Source organism: Saccopteryx leptura, chromosome 2, assembly GCF_036850995.1.
Source record: "Saccopteryx leptura isolate mSacLep1 chromosome 2, mSacLep1_pri_phased_curated, whole genome shotgun sequence".
NCBI classification, from domain to species: Eukaryota; Metazoa; Chordata; class Mammalia; order Chiroptera; family Emballonuridae; genus Saccopteryx; species Saccopteryx leptura.
Genome location: NC_089504.1, coordinates 235434096 through 235453552, shown reverse-complemented (window position 1 = coordinate 235453552; position 19457 = coordinate 235434096).

Genomic DNA, 19457 nt, shown 5'->3' with positions numbered 1-19457 from the left:
CCCACATGCTCAAAGCCCCCCAAGGAGGAGCATTCCAGACATACCAGGACTTTTGCCTCAGTATCCCCTCAGGCTCTCCCAAACACTATATAACTCACCCCTAGTCTGTAACCGGTGCTCTTCTCCCCCAGGAGAAGTGCCCGGCAGGGTTTCTTTCTTCCTTTCAATAAAGCCTGTTACTCTGGTCTTTCGGACTTCCATGGATTCCAACAGGAGTGTTTCTTTTCCTTTCAATAAATGCTATCAATGAACGTTGCAAACTTGTTAGTAGTTAACTATTGTGGTATACTCCCCCAACCTGTATGTGATCATGTCTATATAACTAGCCTCAGAGCTATATTCGAGGCTGCATGTTTTGGGTTAGCTACACCCTGTGTACATCATATCATATGTAGCCGGCTTATTAATAAATCTCCTCATAAAATTTCTTCTGTATCCTGCCTTGGTGTCTCTACATAACCCATGGAATTAAGGTACGCTACTTTATAACAGTTCCTGCTTGTATCATAAATCAATCTCCTGGGTGCTTGGCCAGAGTTCTGCTGAAACCAGTGTAAGTAGTGACCATTGGTGACTGTTCCTGTGCTGGAGTCACAGGTGAGAGTGACTGTTCCTTCTGGGGACACAGTCATAGAGGGCCCTTGAGTCACCACAGCCTGAGAACTGCATCCTGAAATAGAAACAGACACAGTCAGGAATGAAGAATGAAGGCAGAGAGATCCCTCCAAAGGCTGGTCTCTGAAATGTCCATGAACCTGGGCAGAGTGAGGAGTAGATGGAGGAGAGGACTCCAGATCATGGTGGAGACTTTCCAAGATCTTCTGGTCTCATCTGGCTGATGTTGTCTGGTGTGTCCCTTTATCTCCTCAGCCCCCTGGGTAAAGGGTGGGCCTGGTGGGGCATTATGCAAATATAAGCCCACAACAACATCCATTTCTGGGTCCTGGGCCCAGTTTGTAGTTTTAATCTTAGGAAGAGGATGGGGTGGTTGTAAGCTTTGCCTTTGTTCCTTGAGAGGAAGCACTTGCTGTTACCTCAAAATCAGACCTCTTGCATGGGCACAGGGTCCATTCAATTAGAAACATTTGAGTTCGTTTTAGCCCTTGCAACTTAGAGAAGATCCACAGCTCCCCCTGGTGATGTCCTAAACAGACTATTCAGGGTGGTGGGAACTGCAGTAAGAATGGTAGCCATTTTCTTTTCAGCAATCAACCAATAAATCTATAAACATATTACAAACAAAGTTAATAAACATTGCCTATTATTGATACATCTAGAAAAGTGTCTATTGCATTTTTTAGTTCTACATTTCTATTTGGCTACTTTTTATCACTTCTATTTTCTATTTGAGATTCTCTCCCTTTTCTTCTAAGAGTGTCAGTAGCTGCTTGTTATGTTAAAGTACTGTTTCACCGGGTTTATGTAGAGACACCAAGTCCAAATGAATTTTTAAGGAGTTTTATTAAAAGGAAGAAATTTAATATGGGGCATAGCTGACCCAAATCATGCATGTCCTGCACAGCCCTGAGGCATGTTATATATCTTTGATCACACACAGGTAGGTGGGAAAAAAGGGAGGCAGAGTGATGACACAATTCATTAGCAAGCTTATAACACTCGTCTATAGGATTTTTTTTTTAATTTTTATTTTTATTCATTTTTAGAGAGGGGAGAGAGAGAGACAGAGAAGGAGAGAGAGGAGAGAGAGACAGAGAAGGGGAGAGGAGCTGGAAGCATCAACTCCCATATGTGCCTTGACCAGGCAAGCCCAGGGTTTCGAACCGGCGACCTCAGCATTTCCAGGTCGACGCTTTATCTACTGCGCCACCACAGGTCAGGCAGGATTTTAAAACAATATTCCTATATATCAAAACTTACAAAGTAAAACAATAGCGAAAATGTTGTTTTACATATTAAAGATATTCCCCAAATTTCTAGTGTTCCTTTGCTATCCCTTTGTCTAGACTAGAGGTACATACATCAGTCACATGTTTTGCAGGAGGGGAGGGGGAATCTACGGCCCATTAAAGAAGAAAGAAAGAGAAAGGAAAGGCTTTGCTTAATCTTTTCCTCCCCCCTCCCACACCTGGCTAGGTGTTTACCCTGTTTCTCACAGAGGTGGGAGGAGGGGGAATTTAAGTCTCCCTAGCACAAAATCTCTTTACAATACAATACTGGTGTCTATCCTGAGTTGGTGCAAATTACACACAAGTATAAAAATCATGTTTGTAAAATCTCTCTGTATGCCTAGCCTAAAGCTTCTCTAAGTTGCAAGGGCTAAAATGCCCTTTAAGCTTCCTGGTAAAAAGGGGTTTCCTGCACAGTATGTCTCTGCAAGCTAGGAAACTTTCACATTCTTTCTCTTTATTCTCTACAGGAAGGAGAGGACAAGAAACCTAACTATTTTTCCTAAAATATTAAATATTAAGTTTCTATTCTTTGGTACCTTACCACAGTTAAATGGATTTCACGATTGTGTCCTAAAAACATCTGTCTTCTAATTTCATCATCTGGGGCATGTCTGTGTTGGTTTCAGAAGATTTTCTTATTCAAATTTTTATTTTTTTATTTTTTTTTTATTTTTTACAGAGACAGAATGAGTCAGAGAGAGGAATAGATAGGGACAGACAGACAGGAACAGAGAGAGATGAGAAGCATCAATCATTAGTTTTTCATTGCGCGTTGCAACACCTTAGTTGTTCATTGATTGCTTTCTCATATGTGCCTTGACCGTGGGCGTCCAGCAGACCGAGCAACCCCTTGCTGGAGCCAGCGACCTTGGGTCCAAGCTGGTGAGCTTTGCTCAAACCAGATGAGCCCACGCTCAAGCTGGCGACCTTGGGGTCTCGAACCTGGGTCCTTGGCATCCCAGTCCAACGCTCTATCCACTGTGCCACCGCCTGGTCAGGCGAAAAAAATTTTTTTTTTTTTTTTGGTTCTAGATATGAAATGTCCTATTAGTTTTGGGTCCTGCACATTTGGGGATTACATTAGAAGCCTCCGTGTTTCATTTACTCTTCCTTTAATCAGGCCTTCCTCCTGCTGAGCTGCGGTAGGTCGCTAGGTGGGGGGGGGGGGTGTTCAGCTCCCACTGGTCCTGCACATGTGGAGCGGTTACACCCACTGTTCTGTGCTGCTGACAGGGGGCAGTGATTGTCACCAGCAGGTTCCCATCAAGGGAGAATGTAAAGCAAACCACCTGCTGGGCTGCTGACTTCAGGGAGGGAAGCACAGGGCTGAGGGGAGGTGTGTGCTCAGTGGGGGTGGGCACTCAGCTCCCACTGGGACCCTTTGGTCTCACTGACAGCAGGGAGGAGTGGGGTCAGGTGCAGGGCCAACTCCCCAGTCTCACACTGCTTATTCAGAGCTCTTAATGCAAGGTAGGGGTCAGGGCTCAGCTCCTCACTGGTTCCCACTGTTACAAGTAGGGGGCACAAGAGCGCAGACCAGCTCTGCCCTGTATCCTTCTGTCAGTCTCATGACTGGGGGGTGAGGTTGAAGTTCAGCTGCCCACTGGACTGCTAGAGTCATGGATGGGAAAACAAGAGTGCTAACCAGCCTCAGCTGGCCCTACCTGGCTGAGGCTTATTGAGTCTCTGATGGGATGGAGGTTTAACTTCCCGCTGAAGCACTGACACTGTCCCAGGTGGGCAATGGGGCACTGCCCGCCTTTGCTGGGAGGCGATGCAGGCTGACCCCTTGCTCACCGTGGCTGAAACCTGTGGATCTGAGTGCAGTTCAGGGGTTCTGTTAGTGAGTGAGAGGGGTGGGCCGGTGCTGTCAGAAAGATTTTCTCTGGTTAGGCTCTCAGTTCCTGCATTTTTTTCCTTTTTAAAATTTATTTGTTGATTTTAGAGAGAGGAAGTGAGGGAGAGAGAGAGACAAAAACATCAGTCTGTTCTGCATGTGCCCTTACCAGGGATCAAACCGGCAATCAGTCCGTACTGGGACGATGCTCTAACCAACTGAGCTGTTCATCCAAGGCTGATTCCCGTACTCTTTGACAGGTTGTTTTTTTCTTTTGGTATCTGTCATCTATTTTATCTGTGCTGTGGGTGTTTCCATCTATGTTGTCTATACCTACATTTTGAGGTTTCTGCATATTTCTGCTCGGTCTATGGCAGACATGACACAAAGACATAACTGCTGTTTTCCCTCCAGTTTGAGTATGTACAGTGTCTTCTATCTTCATTTCACCTTTTAGAGTCTACTTATGCTTTTTGTTGCATTATGTCCAGTGGTATATAAAATTTCCTGGGGCCAAGAGACCAGGGAAAGAAGCTGTCACCTCCATCACTGCATTAGGGTTCATTAAAGGGACTTCCATACAAGGTGCACCTTGAGGACCTTCATCCCCAGATGATCTGCTGTATTCCTAAGCAGTGAGCTTCCCTGCTGATAAAAGAACGTGTGTTTAACCTATGGGAGGGGGGACCTCCATTTGCTCCCAGGCTCTGGCACCAGATCAGTAAAGAGGCAGATAATTTCTAGGGCAGAGCACAGAGTTTTTGTGTTGTGTATTTGGGTGGAAGAAAGTCGGGGCAGAGGGCAGCAGAAATCAAGATGGTGGATTACCTTCAAGATGGAGTCAGCTTTGTAAACAAGTAGGTGAGATTCTGGGAAGAGTGGAACATTTCATATGGACCCAAATCTGAAATCCTCATGGTTTTCCAATCTTAATGGTTTCTGCAAGTAATTGGGTTGATGAGAAATTCTGCTATCTGATTCTGCAAAGATTATTTATATACAAATAAATGGCAGTGAAATGTGATTAATATTTCCATATTTTTTTTTTTTTTAGAGATGATGGAAATGAAATACAACCCATGACCACAGTTTCAATGTGAAAAGTTTTACCAGATGCTCTGGTGCCTCATACTGCACGTGAGGCTTTGACTTCGATTCTCAGAAGAAGAAACAGAGTGTATTTATATTCTAGTGTATGTGTTGTAAAACATTTAATTTTGTAATAATTTTACATTTACATAAAATTTAAAAAGTTAATGCAGAAATCTCTTACATAACTTCCACAAATTAAAATATTGCAAAACCATGGTCATATTTATTTTTTTTAATTTTTTAAAAGATTTTATTTATTCATTATAGAGAGGGGAGAGAGAGAGAGAAAAGGGGGAGGAGCAAGAAGCATCAACTCCCATATGTGCCTTGACCAGGAAACCCCAGGGTTTTAAACCAGCAACCTCAGCGTTTCCAGGTTGATGCTTTATCCACTGCGCCACCACAGGTCAGGCCCATGGTCATATTTAAAACTAAGACCCTAACCTTAGTAAAATAATAGTAAATAAACTGCAGATGTTATTCAAATTTCATAACATTTCCCAATATATCTTTCTTCTGTTCCTAGAACCAATCCAGGAATCCATTAATGCAATAAATATTACAGAAAACAAAGCTATAGTCAGATATATATAATCCTAACATGATGCTTATTTTTTAAAATTTTATTTTGTACTGCCTCAAAATAAAACATTTGCAATATATATATATATATATATATTTTTTTTTTTTTTTTTTTTTCATTTTTTTCTGAAGCTGGAAACAGGGAGAGACAGTCAGACAGACTCCCGCATGCGCCCGACAGGGATCCACCCGGCACGCCCACCATGGGGCGACGCTCTGCCCACCAGGGGGCGATGCTCTGCCCATCCTGGGCGTCGCCATGTTGCGACCAGAGCCACTCCAGCGCCTGAGGCAGAGGCCACAGAGCCATTCCCAGCGCCCTGGCCATCTTTGCTCCAATGGAGCCTTGGCTGCAGGAGGGGAAGAGAGAGACAGAGAGGAAAGCGCGGCGGAGGGGTGGAGAAGCAAATGGGCGCCTCTCCTGTGTGCCCTGGCCGGGAATCGAACCCGGGTCCTCCGCACGCTAGGCCGACGCTCTACCGCTGATATATATATATTTTTTTTAGTAAAGAGGAGAAAAGGAAATAAAACAAAAATTTCACACATGTTCTCCCCCTCACAGCCCAGTGTGGCTGCCTTAGGGGTCACTCAGGTAGTGACACCACCTTCAGCCCGGCGCCCCCCGTCCTGGCACCAGGGGAGTCAGCTCAGGGGTGGTAGGACTATTTCTGAAAGACAGATGTAAATAACTTCCTACAGCATGAATATTCATACCAGCCATGACATACATCCTCAGAGAACGTATGTTTGTGGACATTCCTCTCAACTTGTGGTTCGAAATCAAGTCACAGTTTTGAGTGACAACCTGAGATTCTAAGTCTGTTTCTGCGTGGTCCTGGGTATTTGAATGGAATTTGGGAGAGAGTGTGTTCTGAATTTTGATTGAATTTTAAACAGAAATTCTCAGGGATGCTTTCATAATAATAAAAGTAGAGGTACTTCTCAAACTTTAATGTTCAAAAACATCCCATGGAGAGCCTGTTAAACACAGGTTCCTGTACACACACAGGGTCTGACACAGTAGGTCTAGCTGAGGAATCGCATTTCAGTCAGGTCCTGGTGACACTGCCATTTCAAAGATAATAACACATTTGTGTGTCTGCAGGGTCAGATCAATGAGCAAGAGCATATCTGTTACTGCTCTTTGAATAAGGAGAGTCTTACAGGGAGCAGAGGGGTCTCTGAGAATCACTGTTAAAATATTTGTAGCTCAGACCTCACCCTATTATTACTTTAAAAAGAGGGGCAGAGCCTGACCTGTGGTGGCGCAGTGGGATAAAGCGTCAACCTGGAACACTGAGGTTGCCGGTTCAAAAAACCCTGGGCTTGCCTGATCAAGGCACATATGAGAGTTGATGCTTCCTGCTCCTCCCCCTTCTCTCTCTCTCTCTCTCTTTCTCTCTCACTCCTCTCTCTCTAAAAATCAATAAATAAAAGAAAAATAAATAAATAAAAAGAGGGGCAGAGAGAAGCCCATTCTTCCAGGTGTCACAGTGGGAAATGAACACACCCTGGGAGAGACTGGAGGAGGCACTTGGTGCTGAGCCACAGGAGAGCAGAACAGGACCAGGAACCATTTACCATAGTTTATTGATCGTTTTCAACGCGTTTCTTTACTTTTGCTACTGAGGCTGAGCCATTCTGTGCACATGAGGAGGTTTTGGTTGCACTTCCCCGTGGGTTTACATCACTGTGTAAACACCACTACCCATGTACAGAGCACAGTGATAGTCGGCCTCGTCCTCAGGCTGGGCCCCCATGATGGTGAGGGTGGCTTTGTTCCCAGAGAACCGACCAGGGACCCCCGAGGGCCCGCTGTTTGTGCTGTAGATGAGCATGCGGGGAGGCTTCCCTGGGGTCTGCTGGAACCAACCAGGGTAGTTACCACTAGAGACTGACCCAGAGCTGAGACCACAGGTAAGTGTGACTGTCCCTCCTGGAGACACTGACATTGATGGCTCCTGGGTCACCACAGTCTGAGAAAAAGTCCCTAAAACCAAGAGGAGAGAGACAGATGTTATGAGAGACAAAGGTCACCCTGAGACCCTGCGTTTGTTTGTCCCCCAAGAATGCAGAGTCCCTTCCCCTGACCTGAGCTGTAAGCGAGGAACCAGAGCAGAAGCACCATCCAGGCATGGTGGGGACACTCACAGGACACAATCTCTCAGGCTCCTGGACTGCAGAGAGGTTTCCTCGGGCCTTTTTATGCCTCCCAGACCCAAAGGGAGGAGAAAGTGCTTCATGCAAATCAGCTTCCTCTCTCCTCCTGCCCCAGGGTCACCCTCATGTCTCCTGGGGGAGATGTTGAAAAAGAAGGTGCTGGGACCTCGCACAGACTAATGACTGCACGGTGACTGGGTCACTGAGTGAGGGCAAGGAATGTCTTTCACCAAATCAGCTTCCCTAAGTCCCTGGTGACCTCGGTCCTACATTTTCTTTCTTGAAAGCTAGATGTCTGAGTGGTGACCTGAGTGAGGTCTCACCCTCCTGTCCTAACAACCTAGTTTATTTTGAACAAACCCCATCCTCCTGAGCATTTTCTAGATTCTCTGCTGAAATCCCTTCCTGTCTGCTTTGTGAGTGATGACCCGGTCTTCTTCTTCTAACACTGAGCCCATTAGGAAGCCACAGAGCCAGTGTCGGGTGTGAAGGGGCAGGAGTTTCCCAATGACTGTTTTGTTCACTCTGTCCAGGGGTAGCAGTCAGGGGACTAAGGTTGGACATGTACTGCCAGGTTTGGGTGTCAACTCCCCTTTGTTAGAAGAATCCAGAATTATATGAAGAAGTGAACCCAGGGCCCAGGAGCCCATCACAATGCAGGAAGGAGCACAGAGCAGCTCCCTCTGGCGGCTGCTGGGTGATCTGCTGGACTCAGGTAAGGGCTATCTTTGGGCTGTGCTGTTTCCCTCTGAAGATGCATGCTGATGCATTTTATGAACCATGGACTGCAGAATCAGTGAGTTCCGTTAGTATCCAGTTACACCATTTTCACCCTCCAAAGGGGTGTCAGGGAACCATCAGTGACAGCTCTGTGGCTCATTTCCTGAGTGGGGAATCTGATATATATTATAGTTCAGTACATCTTACATCAACTCTCCCTATAAAATATGTTCCCATTTCTGAAAAAACTTCTCAAATACCCCAGCTTCAGCCCAATCCTCCCTGGTGGTCAAGGTAAATCTTTCTTGTTATAATATGGATTCTACTAGTGTGTTGAGGAAGTTTTGTACCTATGTTCATAAATAATGTTGTTCTATAATTTTGAAATTTCATATTCTTCCTGTTAGATTGGGTTTTCTGGTTTTTCCATATGAGTAAATTAGATTGGGCCATGTGCCATCTCTTCTAAGTCTTTAGAATATCTATCTCCTTGAATGTTTTGTGGAAACGTGTTATGGTGCCTTCTGACTTGGATTTAGTGTTAGAGAAGATCATTGCTCACTAATTTTTCACACACACACACCTATGCTTGCACACACACAGGCAGCAGCAGGGGAGTGACGGGTCAGACAAGAGAGTGGGGTACAGATTTTGTCATTTGTCCCAATGGATCATGAACTCTTTGTGACATTGTGGTTGTGTTCATCTCTGTCACAATGGTCATCAGCCTCAGACTCAGGCTGGAGCTCAGAGGTGACCAAATAGGTCTGGTGACAGACCTGGATCAGGAGCATCAGGCTCAAACTTCCTGAAGGTCTCTCAGTGCTGTCTTAGTCAGCAAACATGGAGGCTCTGCCTGGGAGCCCTTGAAATTATTTCCATGGTAACTACAACAGCTGTGCTGCTCCCTGTCTGTGCAGGAGAATGTGACCTCGGAACTGGGCTCATTAAGAGGTTTTCAGTGGGAGTGACACAGGTGCATATAAAGAAGCCCAAGCTCTGATGTCCCACGGCTCATCCCACAGCCTGGATTGTTAGAAAGCTCCAGGTAGGTATGAGAAGACAGAAGCAGCATTGTGGACTCAGGAATATCCACTCACAGGAGTCCCCATCGTCCTGAATAATGTCAGGTATAACAGTGTTGCATCCATGGACTCACCTTCCCTGGTGGAGCAGGCTCGGCATTTTCCCAGGAACTATGGAGGGTCCCCCATCCTCTCATGTCCCATGGAAAGACTTCCTGGCCCCAAGCCCCAAGCTTCCTTTTGGTGGGCCCTCCCTTTCCTGGCCTCCCAACTGAATGTCCAGGTACCAATCAGGGGCCCAGGCCAGCTCTGCGCCTGGAATTCCTCCCAGACCTTTGTCCTCACCTGCATATCAGCTCCCAGGGCCTCGTCTCTAGAACAGAGGGTGCATCCAGCAGCATCGAGCTCAGGGTCCTGGGAAGGATGGAAAGGGCTCTGCTCCGACCCCTTGACTTGGTTCCCATCCAACGCCTTCTCTTCCTCAGATGGAGGCAGGTCACGTGGGAAAGGAGCATTTTCTTTCAGGGCTCTGTCATTTCTGTTTGTATTACAGTTTCCATTCCTTTCTGAGATTTCCTATCTGGTCATTCATTGCAAGTAGATGTCACTTAAATCCTCCCTATGAACATATAAATAAATGTGGAGAAAATTTATCCTGAGTGTTCTGACCATAAACTAGATATATGTGTTCATTTATTTAGATCAGGGGTCCCCAAACTACGGCCCGCGGGTCGCATGCGGCCCCCAAGGCCATTTATCCGACCCCCGCCGCACTTCCGGAAGAGGCACCTCTTTCATTGGTGGTCAGTGAGAGGAGCACATTGGCCATCTCATTAGCCAAAAGCAGGCCCATAGTTCCCATTGAAATACTGGTCAGTTTGTTGATTTAAATTTACTTGTTTTTTATTTTAAATATTGTATTTGTTCCCGTTTTGTTTTTTTACTTTAAAATAAGATATGTGCAGTGTGCATAGGGATTTGTTCATAGTTTTTTTTATAGTCTGGCCCTCTAATGGTCTGAGGGACAGTGAACTGGCCCCCTGTGTAAAAAGTTTGGGGACCCCTGATTTAGATATTCATTGATTTGGGGCATGTTTTGTACTTCTCATTTTATAAGACTTTCAGTTTTTTTTTGTTTACAGGGACAGAGAGAGAGCCAGACAGAGAGCCAGACAGAGGGATAGATAGCGACAGACAGACAGGAACAGAGAGAGATGAGAAGCATCAATCATCAGTTTTTCGTTGCGACACCGTAGTTGCTCATTGATTGCCTTCTCATATGTGCCATGACTGTGGGCCTTCAGCAGACCAAGTAACCCCTGGCTTGAGCCAGTGACCCTGGGTCCATGCTAGTGAGCTTTTTGCTCAAGCCAGATGAGCCTGCGCTCAAGCTGGCAACCCCGGGGTCTCGAACCTGGGTCCTTCCGCATCCCAGTTTGACGCTCTATCCACTGCGCCACCGCCTGGTCAGGCAAGACTTTCAGTTTTTTAGATTAGTCATAAGCATTTCTCATTAAAAAGCACTGTCATTAAAATGTTTTTGAAGCCTGACTTGTGGTGGCGCAGTGGGATAAAGTGTCGACCTGGAACGCTGAAGTCGCTGGTTCGAAACCCTGGGCTTGCCTGGTCAAGGCACATATGGGAGTTGATGCTTCCTGCTCCTACCCCTCCTCTCTCTCCCCCTTCTCTAAAATGAATAAATAAAATCTAAAAAAACAAAGAAGTTTTTGAAGTTTTACTAGTGATTTTTAAATTGCTAGTGTGCACATTGTGACTCATTTCTGCATCTTGCTTTTGTATTTCAAAGCTCAGGTTAAAGCATTTAGCAGGAAGCATCTCTGAGTCCCCGCTGGACTCGGAGCTGGGCACGGCCAGAACCAGACACTGTCCACACCTCCCACAGCTCCACTGGGAGGTTTGTGTCTCTGAGAAGGAACCTCTGCCTGTGAGGACATGAGCATGTGAGATACAGTGGTGACAGGACAGTCTAGGTGACAGATGAGGGATAAGTCAGATCTGCTGCTCAGTGGAAATTCAGGTCCTGTCTGCAGAAGTGACAACAGATGTCACCCTTGAATTAGACTTGGTCCCGGACAGAGCAGGGGTTAATTTCCCTGGCAGGAGGAGCACAGGGAGGTTTTAGTCTTAGTGCCCTCTGATTCTGAAGTATGTATAAGGGCTGCCGTGATGTTTGCACAGTAACAGCAGCCTCGTCCTCAGATTGAGCCCAGAGATGAGCAGGAGCCCCGCATTGGCTGAGGCATCTTTAGAGCCAGAGAAGTAAATGGGGACCCTGGAGCCCTGGTGCTTATCTGAGTCTCTGTGTAGTAGCAAAGCAGATGCTGGGGTGCGCTCAGGCTCCCTGATTTCTGCTCCTAGCAGTCTATGCAGTTGCTGCCAACATTAAATCCACTTCTCAGAGTGCAAGCGAGTCTCACTGATGTTCCAGGGAATGCAGAGAGGGCGGGCAGTAGATTCAGCACAGGCTGGGACAGGGACCTGCAAACATACATAGCACATAGGTAATGGGGCAGGGACTCGGGGTCAAATTTCTCAAGGCTCTAGGCCAGTAGAGAAAGATGCAAACTAAGTGGCTTTTTCGGGACCCTAAGTTCTGTCCCCACCTGCACAGTGAGAGAGGAGCACGAGGAGGAGAGGGGTCCAGGCCATGGTGCTCACAGCCCTGAGCCCACAGTGGGGCTGGGCTGCCCCAGGCCTCCTTTTCTTCTCCCCACCTCTGCCAGAGGAGGGGCTGTCCATGCAAATGTGTGTCCCTCAGTGACCACCCAGCCCCTTCCTGAGCCCTGGGGCTGAGCTCAGCTCACACTATAGACTGAGGAGGATGGAAGTTATCCACTCCCCTGGGTAGAGCCCTGGGAAGAAGCAACTGCTGAAACCATACAAAATCCTCACTCAGGGGACCCTTACGTGCCATAGAGGCCAGAGCTGCTGAGTCCCCATCAGTGAGCACAGAGCCTTGTCATCAAGCCCAGGCTCCTCTGAATGAATTGTCCTTACTGAGCGGCTGTGTAGGGACCTCAGGGCTGTAGGGACCTCAGGGCGGATGTACAGCTCCCCCTGAGTCTCCGCCAGACCCAAAGCCCTGAGAGCCGTGCTCGTTTCTGCAGCTCAGCAGGTCACTGCCTCTAGTCTCACATCTACGGTTTGGCTCATGGATACTGTGATCCCGTAGTGCTGCACGTGCTTTCTGTGGCTTCTCTCTCCCACAGGATTCTTGGTTTATGGAGGGTAGAAAACGTACATAAATGACAGCTTAAAGGGTTTGCACCCAATAGACAATATTGAAAACATTGTACACTTTATTGGAATATGGCACAACTTATCCAGAAATTGGTTTTTCCCACATATTAGGCACGAAATGAGTGTTTCCTACTACTCTCACATGAACTGGGATTTTGCCTCCCATTTTCTAACAAAGTGAGTTGTGCTAATTGATTCAGGATAGAAGCATCGTGTATGTAATGTGTGCACTTGCCGTACTCACAGCATGTGACACAGTACGTAGAACAAAAAAGGGTAAGCGGACCACACATCTTAACAATCATTTATGGGCTTTCATTATCCACTTCTCGCAGGTCAGAAGGTCAGAAGCTTCTTTTCTATTTACGGAGCTCACAAATCCAAGCATCTTTTTCCTAGAGAGTTGCAACAAGATTCTTTCTGAGATTTTTAGTTAAAGCGTCGAATATTAGTATTTCTTGATCATGGGGTGAACATTGAGCTTTGCATTTGATATTTTGTGGACAAACGGCTATCTTCCAGTTAGTTAAGTGAAATGTTAGCAGATGTTAATACAACTTACTGTACTTTTCAGGTCATTTTTTTCATAAACTTGTGTCCTGTGCTCAGAATTTGCTCTGCCATCCACTTGTTCCCCATGGCTTCTTTACTTGGTACCTGGAGGACTATCATGCCCCTTTCACTGTCACCCTATGAACCCTGGAATCCAAGTCCGACCCATGGTCACCTTTCCCAGCTTTGTAAGCATTGCAGTACATGTAGCCATGTGGACCTGGCAACCATCTAGACATCGAACTCGTGACCTTTGTCTGCTGCCAGTTTCAACATGTCCTCTAGAATGACAAACCAAGAAAGACCAACAAAGACAGGCTAGTCTTTTTTTTTTTTTTTGTATTTTTCTGAAGTTGGAAATGGGGAGGCAGTCAGACAGACTTCCTCATGCGCCCGACCGGAATCCACCCGGCATGCCCACCAGGGGGTGATGCTCTGCCCATCCAGGGCATCACTCTGTTGTGACCAGAGCCATTCTAGCGCCTGAGGCAGAGGCCACAGAGCCATCCTCAGTGCCTGGGCCAACTTTGCTCCAGTGGAGCCTTGGCTGTGGGAGGGGAAGAGAGAGACAGAGAGAAAGGAGAGGGGGAGGGGTGGAGAAGCAGATGGGCGCTTCTCCTGTGTGCCCTGGCCGGGAATTGAACTGAGAACTCCTGCTCACCAGGCCGACGCTCTACCACTGAGCCATCCGGCCAGGGCCCAGGCTAGTCTTTTTTTTCTTTTTTCTTTTTTTACAGGGACAGAGAGAGAGTCAGAGAGAGGGATAGACAGGAACAGACAGACAGGAATGGAGAGAGATGAGAAGCATCAATCATCAGTTTTTTGTTGCAACACCTTAGTTATTCATTGATTGCTTTCTCATATGTGCCTTGACCAGGGGCCTTCAGCAGACCGAGTAACCCCTTGCTGAAGCCAGTGACCTTGGGTCCAAGCTGGTGAGCTTTTTGCTCAAGGCAGATGAGCCCGCACCCAAGCTGGTGACCTCGGGGTCTCAAACCTGGGTCCTCCGCATCCCAGTTCGGTGCTCTATCCGCTGTGCTACTGCCTGGTCAGGCAAGGCTAGTCTTTTTATGACCTAATATCACAAGTGACATCGCATCACTTCTGCTGTGTCTATCTCTTACAATGACAGAGTCAGAATGAGAACATGCATATACTCAATGATCTCTGCATGTTGGTCCCTATGTTGTTACTTCTTTATAGGAGCCTGGGATTATTAGTGTTAAATGTAGTTTTTTTAGACACCCAACTGGCGTCCATGGAGCCCAGTCGAGATTATTCTAAGCCATGCAGAGCCCGACTGCTTTGCATTGCGTACCCTATAAAACTGCACTCAACACCCTCTCACTGCTGACAACAAGCCCTGGGGCCATAACAGACCTCAGACTGCTGCTGCCCTTGGAGCTCTCTGCCCCAGGAGTCCCCACTTTGCTGCTGAGTGACACCTCCAGGGCATGTTTGTCCCTCTTCATCTCCCCTTCCCAGGGAGTCCCTTTGCTCTCCTCACCTGGGAGACTGTCCCTGGGGCTCTTGAACTCAGGGCTTTTCTCTGTAACAACCTGTTAGAGTATTTGTTAACATTAGCTATTTGGATTTTATTGTTTATTTTATATTTTTCCAGTTTGCCTCAACATCAGGACATAAGAATTCAAATAGATAGAAATTGCCACCCCAAACCAGTGGGGTCTTGGGACCCTTATGGCCAAAGATTTATTAGAAACAAATTAGAAAAAGATTTTGCAAACAAGAAAGAAATAATTTAAAAAGCCAAACTTAGAATCTCTTACAGAAAGCCTAATATCCGAGTATTTAGTTTGTATCCAAGTGAATGCTAAGCAAAATAAGGAAATTATAAAAAATAGGGAAAAAGTCTTTCCCAGGTAAACATTTAGAAATAGACTTTACTAAAATAATTGACAATTGTTAGGAAATTGTTATATATGGTTCTTTCCAGATTTAGCTTGCCCATTCTAGTATTGGACCTGCATTTGTGTCCAGTCTCAAAGCTGGTAAGAAAGAAACCCAATATTAATTATAAACTAATTTGAAATTACATTATGCCCACAGGTACCTAAAAGTCTGAGGAGCCACTGAGCCACCTTACCCGCAGGTGTTATAAAGTACCAAAAGCTACAGAATTAATATTAATAGTTTGGGAGGCTTGGAGAACATTTTATTAATTTGGGTTAAGGTGTGCAGAGAAATTGTGAGAGTAGTCTCTGTACTGTGTGATTGGCATAGTCAGGATGGCCCTTGGCATTGTATTGTAAATGCAAAGGGGAGGAAAACATGGATCCCCAGACATTTCACCACGCCTGTGGGGAAAGGGGTAAATGGCTAGCCAAGTGCAGGGAGAGAAAAGCCAAAATAAACCTTTTCTTATAACCATGAGACATTTGCGGGCATTTGTCCCCATGGAAACTACCTCTCCTATGTAAATGCATGTAGTTAACACGTGTGACTCAGGACAGAGAGATAGCAGATGAACACTAGATAATATGGGAATGCCGTTTAATATGTAAAGAGACATCTTCCTACCATTGTGTTGACTTGTAAATTTTGTTTTCTCCAAAATAATGTATGGCTTGCAAATTGAACGTGGTCCTATCATGTTAAAGGACATATGACTATAACCAATAGTGGTAAGGGGCTCCTAATTACAATTTTTGCTTCTGTACTTCCCACTTACAAAACTATAAAAACCAAGTAGAACAAAGGGCCAGTGCGCGCTCTCCCTCAGACCACTGTCGGAGTTTGCCGCCGCTTGACCAAGCTAGACAATAAAGCTTTGGTGTGTAATCGACGGACTTTGTTCGTGTCTTCAATGTTTCGGGTCCCTCCGGATTAGGATTAACAGGTACAGGGCAAGTAAAATTGCATGAATCAAATAGTAAAGAAAACATAACCACTTCTTCCCTAAATACTTGCAGGATTTACAGGCTACTCAGAAAACTGTTTGCCTGACCTGTGGTGGTGCAGTGAGATAAAGCATCAACCTGGAACACTGAGGTCGCCGGTTCGAAACCCTGGGCTTCCCTGGTCAAGGCACATATGGGAGTTGATGCTTTCTGCTCCTTCCCCTTCTCTCTTTCACTCTCTCCCTATTTTCCTCTCCCCCCCCCTCTCCTCTCTGAAAAATAATTGAATAAAGTCTTAAAAAAAAAGAAAACTGTTCAAAAGACTGTCTGAGAGGTGCTTCCAACATTACTAGGAGATAGAGTGTGCATTACCCAGGGACTGGCTCCCACATGGATGGTCCACACACTGTGATCCTGACAACTTCCACTGATGCCAAGATAGAAGGCTTGCCTTATTCCAACCACAAACTGGAAGCTGGCTGGTCTATGTACTGCGAATGTCTGAAGAAACTCACTAAGGACTCCCTTTTTAATAAGACTTTGGGAAAAGGGAAGCTAGGGTAAAAAGAAAGTCAATTTAAATGTCACTAAAGGTTAAAGAGTTCTGACTAAAAGTAAATTGTTATAAAAGGCAGTTAATTTTATGTAAGGTGCAAAAGGTTTGTGCAGTTTATAGGAAATCAATCATTAATATTTGTTTCTTTAGTGAATTGTATTGCTGTTCATGCTGTCTGTTAAGTACCTATTACATGGTATAAGTTAGTATTTTCTACCCAACAGCTTCATGCTCTTCAGTAAACTAAGGCAAGGATTTAACTTAGGAAATAAAACCAGTGGGGATTGTTGTAAGGTATCAAAAGCTACAGAATTAATGTTTTAGGAGGCTTAAGGAACATTTTATTAATTCGGGCTAGGTGTGCAGAAAGATTTTGTAGATAATCTTTGTACTTGTGTGATTAGCATCAAAGCAGGATGGCCGATAGCATTGTATTGTAAATGCAGAGGAGAAAAAGATTTGGATTCTCTGATCTTCCACCACACCTATAAGGAGGCGAGTGAATAGCTAGCCAGGTGCAGGAAGAGAAAGATTAAAATAAACCTTTCTTATATTGATGGGCCATTTACAGGCATATTTCCCCATGGAAACTAACCCTCCCCTCCTGAAAGCGTGTAGTTAATGCATATATCTCTAAACAAAGGAATAGCAAATGAACACTAGAAAATATAGGAATATCTTTTAATATGTAAAGTGACATTTTAACTATTGTGTTACCTTGTAAGTTTTAATGTGTAGAAATATTTTTTTATGAATCCTATAGACAAATGTTATAAACTTGCTAATGAATTGTCCCACTCCCTTCATCATTTTTCCAAACCTGTATAGGTGAAAACAAAAGTTATAAGCTTATGCCATGATGTCATGCTTTCCCCGGCTCATGTATAATTAAGGGTATATAACCAGCCCCTAGAATATTATAGATACACACGATTTGGGACTGCTGCCCTGTGTAAGCCATATGTGGCTGGCTAATTTAATAAATATCCTCCTTTAATAAAACTCTTCAAAAGTCATCTGGACTTGGCGTCTCTACAAAACCCCACGGAATTGAGGATTGGGTACTTTACAACAGTGGTCCCCAACCTTTTTTGGGCCACAGACCGGTTTAATGTCAGAAAATATTTTCACAGACTGGCCTTTAGGGTGTGACAAATAAATGCACAAAATAAAGTTATGCGACTGGCATAAAAACTGTGGTATTTTAAAATATAATTGTCGAACTTACGAGACAAGGGTCAAGAGTGAGTCTTAGACGGATGTAACAGAGGGAATCTGGTCATTTTTTAAAAATAAAACATTATTCAGACTTAAATATAAATAAAATGGAAATAATGTAAGTTATTTATTCTTTCTCTGCGGACTGGTACCATCTGGCCCACGAACCGGTACCGGTCCGCGGCCCAGGGGTTGGGGACCACTGCTTTACAACACAGGGAGCTGTTGGTACGAGGCTACACCATATGTTTCAACATTGTTCCTGCTCCCAGAGCAGGAGAGAGTGACCTTCTGTCCCACAGACCCTGACACCGAGGCTTCCTGCCTCAGCCCAGACTGCGCCCAGGACCCTGCAACAGAGTTGTAGAGACACAGAGAAGTGAGACTGGGGTTATTTCACAGCGTGTTCTCAAATGGAAGGACTAAAATGTATCCCCAGCTGTCCCCCATCAACCCTTCCCCCTTCCCTCAGTCCGTCACCTGAGCAGTGAGCGAGGAGGGTGAGGAGGAGAGGGGTCCAGGCCATGGTGGAGATGCCCACACTCTGCTTCTGAGCCCCACACGTGAGAGAACTGCACACAGTCTCTCTTATCTTGTCCCCTCAGGGGAGGGCAGGGAGGAACCCTCATGCAAATTGTTCCATTTTGCTTGTGTCCCTGGGGATAAATTTGGTAAAAGCTGAGTGTGGGTGGGGCTCAGGGAGCCCCTCGTGGGCCCTGGGAGGTCACAGCTGCTGGTCCCCTGTGAGCACAGAAGAGAAGGCACAAGGAGGTCTCCAGCCCTGGTTTCCAGGCTGAGATTCCCACACACCCTCAGGAATGGACCCACGGCGCCCTCTGCTGTCTCAGAGTTCATTTTCACTCATAACTGGGATAGATATTCCCCAGCTGAGCAGAGTGAAACTCAACAAATGAGTTCTGCCTTTCACATCACCCACCCCACACAGGGCAGGGGTTTTTCATCCCCCGGGGGCTTCTTATTGTGTCTCAGGTGTTCTCAAACCTGACTCCTTATATTAAAGATGAAGCCTCCTCAGCATGGGGTCATCCTACTGGTCTTCACGTGGTTTAGAGAATTATGTTTTTTATTGCCATTGGTGATGGAGACCTCAGAGTGAACGTGTCCTGAATTTATGAACATAAAGTCAGAGACATAAACACCCCCTCACACCCTCTGTCTGGAGACCTGAAGTGACATCTCTCTCATCATACCTCATTTCCCACCATGGCTGACCAGTGTCTATCAACCTCGTCAGTTGTCCCCCCCTTCACCTGTGATGGGGCCTGTGTCCATTAATGACAATGCACAGGGATTCTGAGGAGAGAGCTGAGTTATTAGGAGGTGAGATCTCCCTCTCCTGTTGCTCTCTGTCACTCCCGGCCCCTGGGAGCATCCACATGAGGTGGTCACAGCACTCTCCTCCCAGGATGCAGCCAGGACCCACAGCCACGGACACATGGCCCCTGTGGATATAGTGAGCTGCTGAGTCTGTGAATTATTCAGAGGGAGGCATTGAGACTTCACAGGGATACAGATGCACTTCTGACATTAGTCAGAGTAAAGAGTGGCTGGTAATGAGTAATTAGAGACTTGTAAATACACAGTTGCTGTAGTTACAGCTTTAGTGGTAATTTAGAAGAGATTTATAAGTCCTTCAGATAAAAGTGTACTTTTATCCCATCCCTG